The sequence below is a fragment of the Vulpes lagopus genome, chromosome 16 (assembly GCF_018345385.1).
Source record: "Vulpes lagopus strain Blue_001 chromosome 16, ASM1834538v1, whole genome shotgun sequence".
In the NCBI taxonomy this organism is placed as follows: Eukaryota; Metazoa; Chordata; class Mammalia; order Carnivora; family Canidae; genus Vulpes; species Vulpes lagopus.
The window spans coordinates 2,747,535-2,766,568 of record NC_054839.1 but is presented as its reverse complement, the minus strand read 5'-3'; the positions used below and the strand labels follow the sequence as shown (position 1 = coordinate 2,766,568).

Genomic DNA, 19,034 nt, shown 5'->3' with positions numbered 1-19,034 from the left:
AGCAGAACCTCAGGGACACAGGCCATCCATGCCAGCCTCTGGCCCTGAGGGTGGTGCCAAATGATTAAGTGGGCTCTGGTACAGAGCTAACAGTTGTAGGGAAATGGCCTTTCATGGCTTTATGGAAAACAGAATGTCAGTCCATGGCCAGGATAATGGTGATAGCAATGATTTCATGTCTTGATTGAAAATCTCAACACCAACTCCAGTAGACTGCTAATAAAGCCGGGAAAGAGAGGTGAGCATTTCTACTGTTCTCCAAACCAAACCAAATCTCTGCCTTTAGAAATCCTCCGTTTTTCCTACCTCCTGATGGAATGTTTTGACAAGTATAGCATTAAAGCTTTTCCCCTTTCTGTTACAGAAAGAACACCAGTCTTCAAAGACCTTTGTTTTGTTTTATTCACTTCCAATTCATTCTTAGTAAACAATTGCAGGATTTCTAAAAAGACCAGAGCAAGGTTGTTACTAAACATGATACACTTTCTAAAAGCGACTCTGAAAATAGAAATGTTTGCTCTGAGTTCGTCTTCTCTCACACTTGGGAAGAGAGTGTCTCAAACAGGTGGGTCTGCCTATGGATCACGTGGGAGTACCCCACCTGCCCGTGCAGCTCATCTCAAAGCGCTTCCAAGGTGGGCAGTCTTAAAAAGTGCTGGATGCACTTGCGTCTGCCTACTCTTCCATCAGACTGCTTCCATCATAAAGAGAAAACCAGTAGATTGTGTGGCAAAGTCTTGAAAAGTCTTTGAAATCCAGAGATAGTAACTAGAGAAAAGTGGCAGAAATGACCAGACCAACTGTGTGCACACGTTTTCCACGCCGAGGGGCCTTTTGAACTTGCCACCTTAGTTAACACACCCTGGGGATACCTTGGGAAGAAGGGCGTCAGTGTTCTCTCATCTCTGCTTTATGCTCTTTCCCCCTTAAGTTGGAGGGAACCTCCCTTGCCCTTAATAGTCACAGACAGAGGTGCTACATACATCACTGGCATATGTAGAGTGAGCATAAAACAAATTTATTTCTAACTGCTTTAGGCATTTCAAAATTTTCTTAAGAAGCTGCCTGACCTGAGATCCTGAGCAGCCTGTGATTCTGAGCCCTCAGGCATCCCATCCAAACTAGTCCATTGTGGTGTAGACAACTAAATCATTCAAGCCGTCCGATGTCTGACTCATATGGGAAGTACAAAGGAGGCCTTCAAAAAGGCATATGTCCCCACAGATGGGAAAGGTCAAAACATCCCTGTCGTTTCCCTCTGTGTCCAGCCTAAAAGTTTGAATATTAGAATAATGGGAGTAGGAACCGCCATCTGAGTAACCCAATACAGACCATGTGTTGATGACCATTTCCTTCTGAGCTACAGTGAGGATCTTAAAGTTCCCACCACCAGAGCAAAAGTTTTTGTATCCTAAACATGGCTGGGATGGGTAACTTTGAAAGGACGGGAATCAGAAGTAGGGGGGTGGATAGGCAAAACAGTGGAAATGAAATGGAAGTCATTAATCCTGGGTAAATAATATCTTTGGCCTCATACTCCTCAGCCGCCTTGTCAGCATTGGTGTTTTTTATTAAATTGCTGTCTTTGTGAGGCACTATAACTATTTTTCAAACTTAAAGTCTGTTTTAAATAAAGACACAGAAGGACGAATGAATTCTATGGTGAGCTTGGGCTCTGTAATAAAAATTAGAGTGCTGGCACGTTTTAGCCCTGCATGGTAGTAATTATATATTTTTTAAAATAAACTTCAAGTGGCAGTAATGACGTTTTTAAAGCCTTGTGAAGATAATGGTCATATTTCAAAAGAACCCTAAATGTCCAGATCAGTTGGTACATTTGTGCCCATGTTTAGCATCTGTCAACAAAACTAGCATTTCTCAGATTTGGTTGAAGACAGATCCAGGGCCTCTGAGGATGCCCAAGTCTGCAACGGGATGGGACAAAATTGACAGAATTCTGTAATTATCTGGGAAGGAGTTCTCTTCTGTTTACGTTGCTTTTGACATCCTGCTCACCAGCCTGGGCCAGAGAAGGGGCAGATCTCATGCCCCAGCAGCCAGCAGGAAGGAAGACTGAAAGGGAGCCCAGACAGTTCAAGCAGAACCCTGAAACATGAGGCCAGGCTTCCTGCATTTGGAGGCCTCGGGGTGAATTCCTCCTATGTAGCACCTGATATTTTACAAATATTTGTGTTTCTCTCCATAGAATAGTGGAGTATGGATCTAGTACGTTGACAAGTCTTTCCCATGTCTCACCCAGGAAGAAGGAAAGAAGACACAAGACTAAAAAATAAAAAATAAAAAATAAAAAAAAGAAGACACAAGACTGGCAAGAGTCTTTTCTGTCTTGGAGGGCTTTCCCAGTAAAATAGACAAAACTCAGGGCTGATTTTTGGATGTCCAGAGTAAGATTCACCTTCAAAACTCCACTAATGAAAAGTGTAGTATATTATTACATAAGAAAATAATCTAACTCCTAACTAAACGTTGAACCAAAAAAGGTCAGCTCTCCCTCAGAATCAGAATTTTCCTCTGAGACTTACAGATAACACTGAGGCCCACTTAAAATTTCAAGACAGTAAGATTCATTCCACAGGCTTCACTTAAAAGAAACCCAGCGGTAAACATGCCATTGACAAGAATTTAAATAAGCCTAGTTGAGCCCCTAGGATATTCCTTTCTGCTCCCCTTATCAGCTTCACATTTTTCTTAGAATTGATTTCTCCTTTATTTTTTTTAAGATTTTATCTATTTGTGAGAGACACACAGAGAGAGGCAGAGACATATGCAGAGGGAGAAGCATGCTCCCTGTGGGTATGTCTGGTGCAGGACTCGATCCCAGGATCCCGGGATCACAACTTGAACCAAAGGCAGACGTTCAACCACTGAGCCACCCAGGTTCCCCTTGATTTCTTCTTTAGCTGATGTTTTTATGAGCTTACTTCACCTTGAAAGAGTGTATTTTGAAAGCAAGGGATGCCAGGGCAGTGACATCAGCTTGTTTCTTAAGTGTTCTATAGGAGGGAAACTAAAGAACGTCCTGGAAATGTAGAAGTAGCCTCCATAAGTCACAGAAGAAAGTTCTATCAGGACCGTAAGTGTATTACATGTAAATGGTCATTTTTTAAACAGTCAAACTAGAAGCAAGGAGAAATAGGATGAACTAAATTATGGCATGAGGTTGTTTAATTTGGAATCCAAGAAGGCTAAGGTAACACATGTAGCTACAGTATAGCTGTATGGATAGCTTCACATGAGTATTAGCCATCATCAGGCCACTAAAATTTGTCCCATCAAAGAGAGCACTGTTGGACACTACTGACAGGTGGTTTGTCGACCAGAACCGCCACCACGGCACACGAGAGATGGCCCCACGCCACAGCACGTGCCGTGGCTGCTCTCACCAGAGCTCTCAAGGAAACTGCCCACTGGGAACAGCTCAGCTTTGACACATGCCTGCTTCCTGCAGGAGGGAGCCCTGCCCCATTGCACCCACCAGTACACGCGAGCATGGATGCCCTAGATGTTGGTGCTCACATGCCACTCTGGTCCAAGTCCCTCCACCCCCAGTGAGCTTTTCCTTCACTCATTCCTCTGCCAGCCCTCAATCAAAGCTTCTTCTCCACATTTACTGATCTTATCAATTTAAAATTTAGGAGAGCACACAATCTCCTAACCTTTTGCATATTAAACTATCATATGTTGCTTTAACTGGGCTGCTGACTTCCTGACCCATCACTCATATGAAGACTGTCACCTTATCTTCATCACCTTCTTCTGAGTTTCACCCTTTCCTCCTTCAGTCCTGGTCAACTTAGCTTTCCAACAGCTGCCTGACAAGCATGGAGTGCACGGAGCTGTTTCATCCCTGGATCTGGATTCTATGCTTCTGAATCCTATCATAAAATCCTGTCACCCCTTTTCTACTAAACACACTATTGCATTGGCTCACATGGGATGTACTTCCACCCAAAAATCCATTTTTTTCAGTATGTTTTTTGTTGTATTCCTTTCTAGTTTTGTTTTTTGACTATTGGTCTTCCGTGCATACATTTAATTTTTGAACCCCAATTCAGTAGTTTACTTTGATTGCTGTGAGGTTGCTGAAAGATGTAGCCAGTGTTTTTGACCTGCAGATGGGGGACATGTGGGTGTTCTTCTGCCCTGAGTCTCTCTCTCTCTCTCTCTCTCTCTCTTGCTTGTCCAGTACTGAGCTAATTCAAACACAGACATTCCATGAAAATGGCTAGTAACCAAAAAGGAGATTTCTAAATGTTAATTGCCACTGGTATTTTTAGGACTTTATTTTGAGGATAGCATTGATGAAAAGGGGTATGTGGACATCTGCATACCCTTGAGTAGCATAATCAGAATAAGGAAGTAAACAAAAAGAACTTTGTGGATGAAAACGAACTCCTTAATTCCAGAAGATTTAAAAGACTTCTTTAGTAGAAGGAAATAAAATCTAACAAAATGAATGCCCTTCAAAAATGTCAATTATCTGGGAAGGAAAGATGAGTAATGGAAATCCCATGTTGATCAGAAAGATGAATAGATGAGTCCCATGAAACTGGCATTGACAGAAGCTTAGAGCCCTGGACTGCCATCCCACATCCCATCTCGGCAGTTCCGGGAGTGGTCTGAGAAAGTTTCCCAGATAAGATCATTCTTCTTAGAATTAAGATATATAAGATACAATAAATAACCTCAGGATTTTGAAATGTGTGATATACATATATATATGTATATTAATGGATTTTCATTTTGTGTATTTTAGGTGTATTAAATATTATATCTTTTATGTGAGTGTATTTCCAGGAGAATTGCACTTTGCTGTCATAGAAAACACTTTATCACATGCCCAACATGGGATTTTAGTTATTTTTAGCATTTAATCTTACCTTAGAAATTAAAATGAAGCCTCATGTGTATTTTGAATGCCCTAAAACTTTATTAGAATACACTAGTGCCTTTTTACATTTGTCAAGTCTTTTTTTTTTTTTAATTTTTATTTATTTATGATAGTCACAGAGAGAGAGAGAGAGAGAGAGGCAGAGACACAGGCAGAGGGAGAAGCAGGCTCCATGCACCGGGAGCCCGATGTGGGATTCGATCCCGGGTCTCCAGGATCGCTCCCTGGGCCAAAGACAAGCGCCAAACCGCTGCGCCACCCAGGGATCCCTTGTCAAGTCTTTATATCAAATCTAGTCCAGATATTTCTAAACACTTTGCACAAGAATCGATTAGACAACATCAGGTGTTCTACATCTACTTCTTCTTTGGGCATGAATATCCCCCATTCTTTAGGAAATGTGAGGAGGTGTCGCTGTCATAGGAGAGAACTCTAGAATCAAACTTTTCTCCCCTGATCTGATGTTGGCTATTCCAGGAATTCAGTGTCCTTCTCATTTCCACTCATATGCCCCAGTGATCTCTATATTCTGCTGGCCTTGCGTCAACAGGAACTCCCAGAATAAACCAGCAGGGAGTTGGCTCGCAGATAGGAAGGGAGGCAGGGGCTGCAGGCACCCGCCAGGACCACACTCCTACCCCGAGTAGCTGGGGGAATTCCCTCACCTTTGCTTTGTTTCTAGACGAGGATGCTACATCCCACGCTGGGAGTTTCCAAATGTCCTTACTGTATTTCACGGAAATTTAGAACATGAAAGAAACACATAGAGTTGGATCTTTCAAGAAGTTGTTGACAAAGGTAACATTGATTTCCCTGAGCCAGACACCCTGGGGCCCCACGGAGCACCAGGGAGGTGGTTCCTTTGGAAGCAGGGTCACTGGTCCTTACACGGGGCGGGGTCGCACACAAAGAAAAACACTTTCCCAAAACCGCTCAACAGACATTTTTGTCCTAGAGAAAAATGGCATTTCTGTCTCTGAAGTCCAAATCAAACTGACCCATTTTCTCTCCCTGTGACTTGTAAGCTATTTCAGAATCTGTGAGTCTCCTTCCAACAGGTCAGGGCGAAGAAGGGATAGGTGCCATTCCATGCAGTTCGCTGGTGGGGAATTTACCACGTTATCGTTTCAATCAAGGTCATCATTGTTCCGCTGTTGTTTCAAATTCAGAGGCATCTTACTGTTTGGATAGAACTGTGATTCATTCTTAACAGGAGCTATTTCTGGAAGGCAAGTAAGGTTTTTTTTTCCATCTATATTGATCTCTTGTCTTCTTGCCACTAGAGAAACCTGGAAAGACAAAATTTCCTATTTAAACTGTGGTGTTTCTTGCACTGATATTTTCCTGAAGTGCTTTAAATCCCATCTTGTGGTCACTATAGCAAAGCGTATATAATTTTAAAACCTTCATATGAAATAATCATTAGTATCTTGTTCCATTTTTTAAACATAGCAGGTGTTTCCTATGCCTTCCTGGCAGGTTTTGTTTGTCTTTTGTTTATGAAAGTCTAAATTTCCCATTGTCTGGCGTGTGCACAATGCCTGTTATGGAAGATTATTGTTCTGGTTCACATGGTTTTATTGCCAAAATTTGGTGTGGGTTCTGTTGTATGTTGACCACTATGGAACCATCTGCCCCATTTTTGAATAACCATATGGTTTAGTGACTAAACATTTATTTTTGGACACATAGTATTTCTCAGAGGTGGGATGTCCACTACCTGTTTTTCTAATTAATAAAAAATCATAATGATCTAACTGTAGGTTCTTCCTACCAATGCTCTTACTCATTTGGGGGACGTATTCTGCTTCAGTAGCTCACTTGGGCTACAGACTACTCAGATGGATTCAGGATTCCTCTCACACATGCTGCCCACCCAACACCAATATGTTGCAAAAGCATCTTGTCAATGGGAAAATGTTCCACACGTGGTAGCCTTCTTGACCTTCTTTGATGTTTAATCAGACTTTTGGTAGCTAGTACATTTTCAAGAACACATTTTATCTTACCTTCATGGAGTGTCCATTGTAAAGGGTTCCAGGTAATAATATATTAGACTTCTTTGCTTTAAAAGAGTAAGAATCAAAAAGGCTCATAGAACACTCCTCCCAATGGGATCAGCTTATAACAGATTTGAGACAGCTATTTCAGTCAAAGCACTATACTAAGAAATTCTGTAACGTGTAGGATTTAAACAAAAGGCTTCAGTCCTATTTCTGTGTGTGTTTTTTTATACCCTGAGGGAGTTTCCCATGCTGAGGAACATGTCTTCTGATAGAGCCACGGCTCACAGATACTGGGCTGAGCACACAGAACAGAAATACACCAGTAGCAGAGCTTGAGGACTCTGGGAATCTGGGATACCCTTGAAATTATATCTAACTGCTGAATTTTGTATGAAACTCTGTCGTGTCTTAATACCACCATCTTTGAGCATCTGTTAAATTGACTTCGTCCTATCTCTGTGAATTTTTTTACTACTTCTTAACTGTAAGTTGATGAGACACCTGCTAAGGTAAGCATCTATTCTATTTTTACTCTTTTCTCAGATTCTGCACCTCTTCAAGGAGATAACGTAGTATTTAACAGTCATAGTTAGATTTTGTGTGTCTACAGCATAGACTAAGAAACCTGGAATAACTCCTCAAATTATCCAGCTTGAGAATTTTCAACTGAGCCAAAGCCTTATTAATAAAATAGTTGTACCATGTTCCATCTTAGCCCTTACTGTGAATTAAAGGGAAACAGAAGACGATGCCCAGCTGGGTCACCATGCACCATGATGGTGCCCAGCACTTCCTAGTGGTGAACCACTATGTGCAAGGTGCTTGCCAGTGCTTTGCATTCATTAATTCTCAGTCCTCACAAGAACCTGTGATGTGGCCCCTAGTGTACACTGAGGAAATCACAACGAGAAGAAGAAAGTGTTTCCAAACTTACATTATTGACACTGATGAAATCAAATCAGACCCTGGCCCCAGAGCCCACACTCTTGAGTTCTCCTTCAGGGCCCCCTTTAAAATCTGACTATGATGTTGCACATTTGAAACTCCATTGTTCCTAATTTTTTTTTCTTTCTCAACTCCTAATTTCTGCATCAGCGATTTCTTTTCTCTAAACAAAACCACTAAGCCAGAGAAGAAACAAAGATATATAAAGCCAAAATTTTGTAAATTAAAAATCCATCCTTTCCCCATCTGCTTGTATTTATCCTCTCTCTCTTCTCCTCTGGAGGCAGCTCTGTTCCATGAATTGGCAGATCTCCTATTTGAAAACCAGAAGGCTCTCCAAATATGGCAAAGGTTCTCCTCATTTCACTCAACACCAACTGCTCTGCTCCCCCTCAGCTCCACCTTCCTACTCATCTGTGTCTTCATCACCTGACCCCTGTAATCTGTAATCTTGTCCTGATTATACCTCCAGAATTTCATTAAATACATGCTTTTCTGCCCTCTTCAGAAGCATTTCCGAAGAACCCCCTGAATAGACTGGACAAGACATTCTTGGTATATTAAGGGGTGATAGAGTAGCTCTGGCAATAAACCTCCTCAGAGGCTTGTTCAGTCCCAGAATTAATTCTTATAATCCCTGGTGTCAATCCCCATTCTTTCTAAGGCCCTTTCACTTTAGAACCTACCTACTCACAAGGGAAATATGGAAGACATCCCACAGTACAAGAAATGTGGTGTCGATGAGCTGTGGAATTCATTCTAAGATGTAACGTGGTCTTGATCTGTGGGAGTAAGAGCTGCAGGTAAAAATCTTCACTTTGGAGTGAAGCTCTTTGGATTCCAGCTCTACCACTTATGTCTATCACATATGTTCCTTAACCTTCAGTTTCTTCCTCTGTGAAATAGAGTAGTAGTGCATATCTGAAGTAGAGCCAGTGAGGTAATATTCTTAAATGCCTGGTTCAGTGTCTGGCATGCTCTTGGTGTTCGACAAAAGGTGAATATTATCATGGGAAATATTTTTCCCTGAAGCTTCCACAGCTGGCATCCTCATTATCACATAAAATGTAAGTCAGCCTGACATTTCGGAGGATGTCTGGGTTTATGGGTGAACATCCCTACAGTTAAGAATGTGCCATCAGGAAAGTGGGACTGGTGGTGCCACTGAAATTATGTGACCATAGGAGGTTTTTCAAAATAAGCATGGGGGTGCCTCTTCAGAGAATCACTGACACACAAACACCTTTTTCTGCTTTGATATGGAGAGATTCATGAAGTTTAGCTAATAACCTTGGTGAAACAATACTAAAAATTCAAGTAAGAGAAAAACATTTTCAAGAAGTAAAATCATCTGAACACAAGCTTCATAAAAATTAGCCTAATTTATAACTGTTGGTTTTATTCAGACATAATTTAAACATACTGCAATGTATTTTGACAAAGCTTTCCTTTGCAGAACTTTTTTTGGTTGAAAAAATATGTATTGTCAAAATGCTTTTCTTGTTAGCCATCAAAACCCAGACTGGAATAGAGAAGGGTTTGCTCTACAAAAGAACAAACAGGGCTTGTGGGAGCCCGTCAGAGGCCTAAGCACATAAGAACGTTCAACTGCTGTCACATTTTAGATGACTCTGGCAGAGGGGATGGCCCAGGTGTCTGGAATCAAACTATAGTATGAAATAGAGTATTTCAACAGGCCCCATCAGGCCTCTGCTTCTTGGAAATAGTGTTTTCTGTTTTCTCTAAGAAAGATGCATGCATCTTTAATTTTACCTCCCTTTATACTGGCTTTTACTCTTGTAAGGATAAGTATCAGAGATTTGCTCATCAGAGTTTGCAAGTAAAACCTAGACATAGGGAAATATAGCAAAGAGAGAAAAGGTATTGTCCAAAGGAAAATAGATATGGACCAAATTCTGAAACTTTGGGGTATAGAAAGGACCTCATCTCACTACAAAAGGTCATCCACGAGTGAGGAAACAAAAGGCCCTCGTCGTCTAGAGAGCTGGCACCCCTGGGGCTCCTGCAACCCAGGAGCTTCCCCAGAGAGAACAAGATTGTAGAATCACGACAAATGAGGCAGGCTTTCAGAGGTGATTTAAAGAGATGAGAGGAAGTAATAATTGAAGCCAACTGATCACAAGAAATCAGTAAAATCTGTTTTATAAGGCAATCGTTGATGCAGATTCCATCTGTGACAAAATTCATGTTAAAAGCTGCCCCATGGGATGTCTGGGTGGCTTAGTGGTTGGGCATCTGCCTTTGGCTCAGGTCATGATTCTGGGGTCCTGGGATAGAGTTCCACATCAGGCTCCTCACGAGGACCCTGCTTCTCCCTCTGCCTGTGTCTCTGCTTCTCTGTGTCTCATGAATAAATAAATAAAATCTTAAAAAAAAAAAAAAAAACTGCCCCAGTAGGTACTTTCTGAGTGCAGTGTTCTCTCCAGGCAGATTTTGGATGCTATTCAGGAGGCAAAATCTCTCGCTAAAAGACTAGGAAAAATATTTCTGTTCAGATCTACCCTGTCCTTAGGCAAGTAATTTAATCCTCTGGCACCTTTCCTTGTCCCCAACATGGTGACAAGAGTGCCTGTCTCACACGACCACAGTGGAGAGCCATGTGTCCATATCAGTAGGATAAAATCACGAGTGAGAGTTGATGCGTGTCCCTGTGTCCCAGGGAGGACTTTCCTGATTGGCTCCCCAAAGCTTGTGGGGGAGATCATGGAACTGGCAGCAGCAAGCCCATTTGTGCCTGGCGGTGATTCAGATGAGCTCACCTGTTCCACAGGCACAGTGGGGACCCTCCTTGTGATCTTGCGTGGCTGCACCCAGGCTTCCCAACCAGGGCAGTTTTGCCCCGCCCTGGGGGACACCAGGCAAAGTCTGGAGACACTTTTGGTTGTCATAACCAGTTGTCATAACTAGGGACACCGGTACCTAGGGGCCAGAGGCTGGAGATACCGGAAGCACTCTGCCACGTTGGGTGGCCCATGGAGGTTCCTCAAAGAGTTAAAAATAGAACTACCCTATGACCCAGCAACCGCACTACCGGGGATTTACCCCAAAGATACAGATGCAGTGAAAAGCCAAGAAACCTGCACCCCAATGTTTATAGTGGCAATGTCCAAAATAGCCAAACTGTGGAAGGAGCCTCGGTGTCCATCGAAAGATGATGGATAAAGAAGGTGTGGTTTATGTATACAATGGAATATTCCTCAGCCATTAGAAACGACAAATACCCACCATTTGCTTCAACGTGGATGGAACTGGAGGGTATTATGCTGAGTGAAGTAAGTCAATCGGAGAAGGACAAACATTATATGGTTTCACTCATACAGGGAAGTATAAGATAAGAAATAGAGAAATGGATTATAGGGGAAAGGAGGGAAAATGAGTGGAAAAAATTAGAGAGGGTGACAAAACATGAGAGACTCCTAACTCTGGGAAACGAACAAGGGGAGGTGGGCGGGGGGATGGGCACTGGGAAGGGCACTTGACAGGATGAGCACTGGGTATTACAGTATATGTTGGCAAATCAAATTCCAATAAAAGATATACAAAAAAAAAGAATGTGGCCCAAGCGCAGTGTGGTGGAGCCCAGAGGAGAGAAACATATGCATGCACTGGAGGAGCTCAGGAAAGCCCCTGCAGAATTCCTCTGGCGACCTTCCTGTCTTGCTACTCATTTCTGTGCTTCTTTCAGCAAATGTTTGAATTCCTACTGTGTGCCGGGTGCCAGGCCAGGAGGTAAAGAACCAGGCAGGGTGAGGGACACAGGTGGGCTTGCAGACTTCCCACTGCAACAGCAGCTGCACGATGCCGCCCTCCTGATGCGCCCCCAGATCCAGGTCTGGAGGGGCCAGGGACCCTAGAGCCAGGGCATTTTCAAATGCTGGTGCTTACATGCATGATGAGGGACACCTGGTTTCGTTTCTCAGCATCTTTTCTCACGTCTAGAACGGTGGTGCTGGAGGCACATGTGCAGGGTGCGGACCCGGTGTGCTTGCTCCAGGGTCAGAGGTCCTGGTTATGCGGGAGATGTGGCACTGCATTTGCTGGAAGGAATGAGTTGCATATTAACCTTGTCTGCCTGCAGGAGCCTAGTGTCCATCTGCTCATCCCCCTGTGCTCCTCCTCCCCCTTCCCTGGCCTCAGTGGCACTCCTCCCTTGTCACCCTGCTTCCCTCTGTGCCCCAAATGAGCCCTGAGCAGGCCAGCCCTCCTGTCATCCAGTTTGGAAAATATACATGGACCTAAGCCTGCAGGAGACGGCAGGTGGGAAGGGGGTGGAATCTGCATTCAGTAAGAGCTTATTAACCTGATGAGCTTCTTAAAAGGCAGATTTTGAAAGGAATCTTCCAAGGCGGTTGAGGGAAAGCAGTTAATTCTTATTACTCAGGTCTTTTGTTTTTGCAACAGCTTGGAGATCCTGTGTTAGTATCACACAGAGTTCTGGAGACTTCTCTGCCTTTGCGCAACCCACAGTGATTATAGTTTCTCGTCTATACAGCTTTAAGATGTTTTTTAAGATTTTATTTAATTATTCATGAGAGACACAAAGAAAGAAGCAAAGACATAGGCAGAGGGAGAAGCAGGCTCCCTCCAGGGAGCCTGATGCAGGACTCAATCCCAGGACCCGGGCAGAAGGCAGACACTCAACCACTGAGCCACCGAGGTGCCCCTAAGATTTCTTATTAAATATTAATTTTTTTAATGTCAGTATGCTCATGTTTGCACACGTGCTAACTCATTGGATTCTCGCACCACCTTAGAGGGAAGACCATCACCCGCACCTCCCCACGCACACACATGGGCAGAATGTAATTTCAGAATGTAGGGATAGTTACCAGGACTTCTGGTGCCCCCTCCCTTGAGGTGCCCACACCTGCAGAACCAAAGCCCAATCCCAGCCTTGCTCACATAGATATCTGAATAAATGGATTCTTTAGAGAAACTAAGTACTGTTTAAAATGAAAATGCCATCGTTCCTAAGGGGAAATAAACAATGGTTAAGCCAATTCATCAAGGGCCATGAGCTGTCGACTCTTATCACGTATCTTACTGACCAGCAAGTCCTTGGAACAAGTGATCCCACCCACAACTGAACACGATTGCACCGAACACCCGCTAGGGCTTAGTTTCAAGGACAGGTCAGAAAATGGGTCTGTTAATCAAGTACTTCTTAATCCACTTGGGATTTGCATCCAGGAATCCACCTGTTTGTCCAAAGGTCAGATCTTGGACCCGGCTTGGGCTGGAATCTATGTCAACCACCATCAGCTGTGAGATGCAGGCAGGTGTGTACCTTCCAGGGCCCCGGCATGCCCAGTGGTAGAACAGAGATAATAGTAGGCACCCAGAGGAGTATGGGGGATAAATGGGATGAGGTGTGTGATCCACAGAGCCAAGGGCCAGCACATCATCATCAACTTACCAAACAATTTTTTTTCAAGGAGGTCAAAAATAGTTGCACATTTTTCCTATTTAAAATGTACACTTTGAATAACAAATGATCTGCAGATAATTTTTTAAAGATTCATACTCAGTTCAGTGGTAATAGATTTCTGTTTATGTTAACCCCAAAAGACAGGGTTCAGAATGGGAGTTGAGTGGCAGCTTCACTGTGAATTATAGATATTATTGTTTAAAATATGTACACAAAATTCCACCAGTGATTTTATCTAATATCAACCATAACATTCTGGCAGAGAATCAACTTCACTGGGTTTTTCTTATAAACATCACTTTTGATACATCACATTTCAGAAAGAAAAAAAAAACTATTTAAGAAACTGTTTGCTCAAACTTTGGGGTAATAATGCTGTGCTCCTGGCATCCGTGCTAGGATGCTGGCCTGCTCCAGCTATGAAAGGTAATGTCAAAACAAGATCCAGGAAGAAAAAAAATAATCAAACTCATTGTTTTCTTGTTGCTTGGTTTTCTTTGCCATATCTGCTATTTACAGTGCTCTTGGGGGACGGCAGGAAGAGAGGGGATCTCTGTATCCTGAAACCTAATGCTTTTCAGAGTTTCACTCCAAGAGTATGTGGATTCAGAAACTATTTACACTTCCAGTTTGTAGATGTTAGTATGCGACAGTTCATGTGGGTCATGAGGACAACAGTAATATAAGGTCCAGAGTAGATATTGTTCCTCTTGGCTCTCTTTAAAAAAAAAATATATATATATATATATAATTTATTCATTTATTTTAGAGAGAGAGAAAGAGTGAGAGAAGGAGCAAGGGGAGGAGCAAAGGGAGAGGGAGAAGCAGACTTCCTGCTGAGCAGGGAGCCTGATGTGGGACTCGACCCCAGGACCCTGGGATCATGACCTTAGCCAAAGGCAGATGCTTCACCAACTGAGCCACCCATGTGCCCCCCTCTTGGCTTTTTAGATTGTAGAAGGCTCTATAAACGTAATACACCAAGCAGTGAATAGAGGAAAAATCCCATGATTACTTTAAGCTCTTTATAAACTATGCCGCCATGCAAACTAATGCACAGTCACCAAGAAAGGAAGGGGGAGTGCTGCCATGAATATGTGCCTAGACTCTAAGGACAAAGCATCCCATCTCTTGCAGTAGTGCAGATAAGATGATCCCAAGAACAGAGCATGCCTGCCCCAGCAGCTCACTTGTATAAAGGAAAAGAAAATTAGAAAACCATGTAAAAGGGGCCAGGTTGCCCTGCAAACATGCAAATTAGGTGAAACACATAAGGAACAAGGAGTACAAGGAAGGCAGGGCATCAGGAGGATCCTGGGAACAGCGAATTGTTGACAATTCACCTGTTCTCAACTCCATCCGGGAGTTTGGCCACCTTAGTAAGACAAGGGAGACACAGGGATGAGCTTTTGGCAAGACCCCAGTTCCGTGATTTTATGTGTCAGGATACGTCCTTTGTCCTCAGGGACTTTTATCGGCAACCTCACCCCTTGAGAGGTGGCCAGATGCCAGTGTTCTCAGGTGGTGCCTGAGATCATCACTTACTCCTCCAGCAAGGTCACCTGCCAGCTGGAGGCTGGGGATTCAGGGAATCAGAAGTTACTTCTGATTTCCCTGATCACTTCCCAAACGGCTTCCTCCTGCCACCCTCCCTCCCTGACCATCTCCAACCCATGCTTAAAGACTTGGCCCCATTTCACCTTCTTGAGTGTGCCGCCTTAAGAAGTGGCTTGACCAGCTGCCTGCCCCGCCAAGCTAGATGCCCACCTCGTGTCCCAGAGGCCTCTGTGGTTAGTCACCAACTCCCGCGCCCCCGCAGGACCTGGGTTCCCAGGCACAAAGTGGGTGCTTAGCACTGGTCTTCAAGGAGGGCGAGATGCCAGACGACCAAGGCAGGCTTAGTTATCCATTTCCCCAGCAAACATGAGATTAGAAGGAATTAAGAAGAAAGGAGGAGATGGAATGTCTCTGGAGGGAAGCAAGAAGTAATACTTACAACATGATAGCAAAGAACAAAAAAGATAAATATTTTTTAAAAGCAAAGAACTAAAAGGGCTTAGAAATCGGGGCCCATCTATCTCATGGAGGGGAGGCCCACAGTGTTGTAGACTCAGTATTCACTGAGTAAAGCAGGGCCATGCTGGTAACGGGTGGTCATGGTTAAGTGCAGTGCTGAGAACTGTGGAGCTACGTTCAGTATTCATTCAGGTCTCATCCTGGGACCAGCTGGGTCTGAAACCCTGCATGCTCTCGTGAGAACAACGCCAGTATTCACTTTCCAAGAAGACTGCAGTGTGTTGCTTTGTGTGAAACAGTACAGTGGATGAAGAACGGGTTCTAGGGACAGCCACACTCAAATCTCAGCACCGTCATTTCTACCCACGTGATCTGGGTAGCTTTGAGCCCTTCTTCATCTGTAAAAGTGGATTTTAAAATAATTACCCTGGAAGGTTTGATACAGAGATTAGAAATGAAGTTTATAAGGCAACCAGCGTGCCATGTGGGGTGGCTAAGTGTTGTAGTATTTGTCTGCTTTTTCATCCAGCCCGCAAACATGAACTGAGCACCTTCTGTGTAGAGGACCCCAAGCAAAAGAGATGGGTAGGATTCTCACCCTCAAGATCACTGTCTAGGGAAGAGATGGAAAGGAGAACAGATCATATAAATAATCAGAAAAGATTGACGCCTGGAGGCTCAGTGGTTGAGCATCTGCCTTCAGCTCAGGTTGTGATCCTGGGGTCCTAGGATCGAGTCCCACATTGGGCTTCCTGCATGGAGCCTGCTTTTCCCTCTGCCTGTGTCTCTGCCTCTGTGTGTGTGTGTGTGTGTCTTATGAATAAATACATAAACTCTTTTTTAAAATAAATAAATAAATAATCAGAAAAGAATGACCAATACCCTCCATGCAGGCCATCTGGATCGAGGGCCTTCAGAAAGGAAGGTCTAGTGAAGTCAGCCCAAGGTCGAGGGTTAAATAGACAAATGTTCCTCCAGAAAACTCACTGAAATAAGCCTTCTTAATACTCATGGATAACAGGTGCACAACTATAATGAGTATTTTTTAAACTTCGGAAGCCAGGCTCCTTGGTAGCCAAGACCAAGCTGCCTCCAGTCCTGACAATTGCCCCTAAAATCCATTTGATAAGAGAAACAACGTATTGGCAGGCTTTGTGCTTTTGTTATGGCTGTTCCTCGACATCAGGAGAGCCTCTCAGATCTGGGCAGGGGAACAGCACCCTTGCAGGCAAGCCGATTATCAGCCAAACTCTCCACCTGTCCACCAGCAGTCCCACACCGGCCCAGAGGATGCTGCTGGCCATTTAGTGGCTTCGAGCTACAAAGAGCAGCTCCCGGCCAGCCAAAGCCCAGACAGAGCCCTGCACTTGTTTCTAAGAATAGATGCCTTCTGGGACTTCAGCTTTGTTTTTTCAAACACATCTCAGCCCATGAGGCTCAGGGGCAAGTAATGGAGCCAAATAACTAGCCTCGTGGCGGTGAACTCACAATGTCTTCTTCTAAGGCACGGTCCTGAGGCTTTGTCCTTCCTGGGCCCTGGCTTTGAAAGTGCAGCCAGCACGCTGTGCATGCAGAGCCAGCACGCCATGCTCTCTGCAGGCCCCTAAGCTCACTCCTTGCTTGGTTCTGGGCTCAGTTCAGTGTTGTTTGATGTTTATTCAAGAAGCAGTGCTTTCTGTTGCAAAGAGTTACCTGCAATTAAAATATATGCACCTCAGGAACGTTTATAAAGCTTCCATGTTGATTGCATGACCAGAAATAGACTTTTTGGGTATTCCTTGATTTATGTTAAGGAAACCTGATGGTACCAGCTTTATAGTAAAATACCAAAAATGGTTAAGGAGAAAACCCAGGACCAGGTCCTATGTAAGCTGGACTTGAATAAAATTGCTCAGACTGTGCCCTAGGAGGCCAGATATAGGCCGTAAGTGAAGATTGATAGACAGTGTGAAACCTGGGAGTGGGACTTGATAACAGACAAGATGGCCCGCCAGTGCTCTGTGCCTTGGGTCAGTGCTCCTGACTTCAGGTCTGTGCTCCTACAGCTACAGCCAGTGCTCCTTACCTCCAGCCAGCGCTCCTGATCTCAGGCCAGTGCTCCTGACCTCCGGCTGGTGCTCCTGCGCCTCAGGCAGCCGGGAAGCACTGGCGGCCGCCACCCCTTAGGGAGGAGGGGGAGTGCCGACACTGGACTTTTCCTGGCTCCCGAGTGCCGGGCGTGTCTCAGGGCTCCAGACACTACTTGAAAAGGGAAGGTTTCTACTCCTGGCACAGTGGCCTTTCCTCTGCCCAAAATCCAGTTTATTTTTACTCGTTGAATGAGAAGGAGAGCAAGCCCTGTGCTCTGTCATGCTCCCTGCCACTGCCACACAGGAGGCCATAGATCAAGATGAATGCTGTCGGAAGGAATGTGTTTATTGAAGGGGCAGTTTTATCCCTAAGAGAGCAGGGCTTTTTGACTTTAAACATGGCATAAAGCTTCTATGTGGTAAGTCAGCAAAAAAAAAAAAAAAAAATGCTCTCTTTCATACAAATGAGGGTTAGATTGGCTCATTTGTTGTAGTGGGCTCTCCCCTGACTTCAGACTTGGTGCCTGATAAAGCATGTCGCTCCAGCTTGAGGCCTGGTCTCCGTGGCTCCTGGGACCTCCTGTGGCCTCCCTGTGGGTCTTTCCGGCCAGCTCTCCCACACTTCCTTCATCCTGGGCCCTCTGGCCTGCGTGCTCCTGCCTCCCCTTTCCAGGTGCGTGCTCAGCCCACCTGCAGATGAGGTGCAAGCCTCATGACCAGGGACTCCTGCCGCCCTGCCTTCCCAGCTCCCCATGTTCTGGGGCATGGGAGCCTGGGCACTCCCCCCACTGCCCCCAGTCTTGACATCTCCAGCCTGTTGCACAGGCAGGACACTGCCCCCAGATGGTTCCCTGCTGATCAGCATCTTCAGGAAGGTGTGGCTAAGTCCAAGAATGAGACCAATGCCCCTGGCCAGCATGAGAGGCACAGTGGACACCACCACCCCCTAATGTCCAAATTAGGAGATCCTATCACTTGTTTCCTGTAAAGCAGTATGTCATCTGGGAGGCGTTCACCATCTCTAAAACACCACCAGCCTTTAGCAGACGTCATGCTGTATCACTGGCACCCACACGTACATCTACTCACAGACTTGCACATGGTTTGGAGTGAGGCCACCCGTCCTAACTTCACTGAGTCATACCACAGGGAGCAGCAGCATCAAAGCTGGGCATCAGAGCCACACTGAGAGCTGGTGGCATGGGCGGCATCGCCTCACACATACACCCATCTCAGGGAGCATGACGTGTGGTTGCCCAGAGTTCCAGGAATCAAGCCCGACCCCAGCTAACAGGCTTCTGCTCTGGGATACTGCTTCTTCACCCAGTACCTTTCATGCCAGCCCACCGAAATGAGGATTCAGGTAACATGTGGGTCACACTCCCTACCTTCTTTTTGCCCTAAACATCCTTTAAAAAAAATTTTTAATAGCTCACCTCCTACTGATGCAATCCCCTCGTAAAAAAAAAAAGTTTGATAAATGCATTTATTGGGGCACCTGGGTGGTTCAGCGATTGAGCCTCTGCCTTCAGCCCAGGGCGTGATCCTGGGGTCCTGGGATCAAGTCCTGCATAGGGCTCCTTACGGGGAGCCTGCTTCTCCATCTGCCTGTGTCTCTGCCTCTCTCTGTGTATCTC

The 19,034-nt window shown here is 44.7% G+C and overlaps 1 protein-coding gene and 1 long non-coding RNA gene across 3 annotated transcripts in view; one reads left to right on the top strand and one right to left on the bottom strand.

Moving 5' to 3' along the window:
• COL4A2 (collagen type IV alpha 2 chain) overlaps positions 1–19,034 on the top strand; it is a 169,918-nt gene that overhangs the window by 54,021 nt on the left and 96,863 nt on the right. The window lies entirely within an intron of this gene.
• LOC121477153 lies at positions 2,231–18,911 on the bottom strand. 2 transcript variants are annotated; one of them, XR_005984112.1, is made up of 4 exons: positions 17,394–18,911; positions 16,817–17,020; positions 11,770–11,921; positions 2,231–6,201 (listed from the first exon to the last, which is right to left on the bottom strand). It is a non-coding gene; the product is annotated as an uncharacterized LOC121477153 (long non-coding RNA). The 2 variants fall into 2 exon arrangements; XR_005984111.1 differs by lacking the exon at positions 16,817–17,020.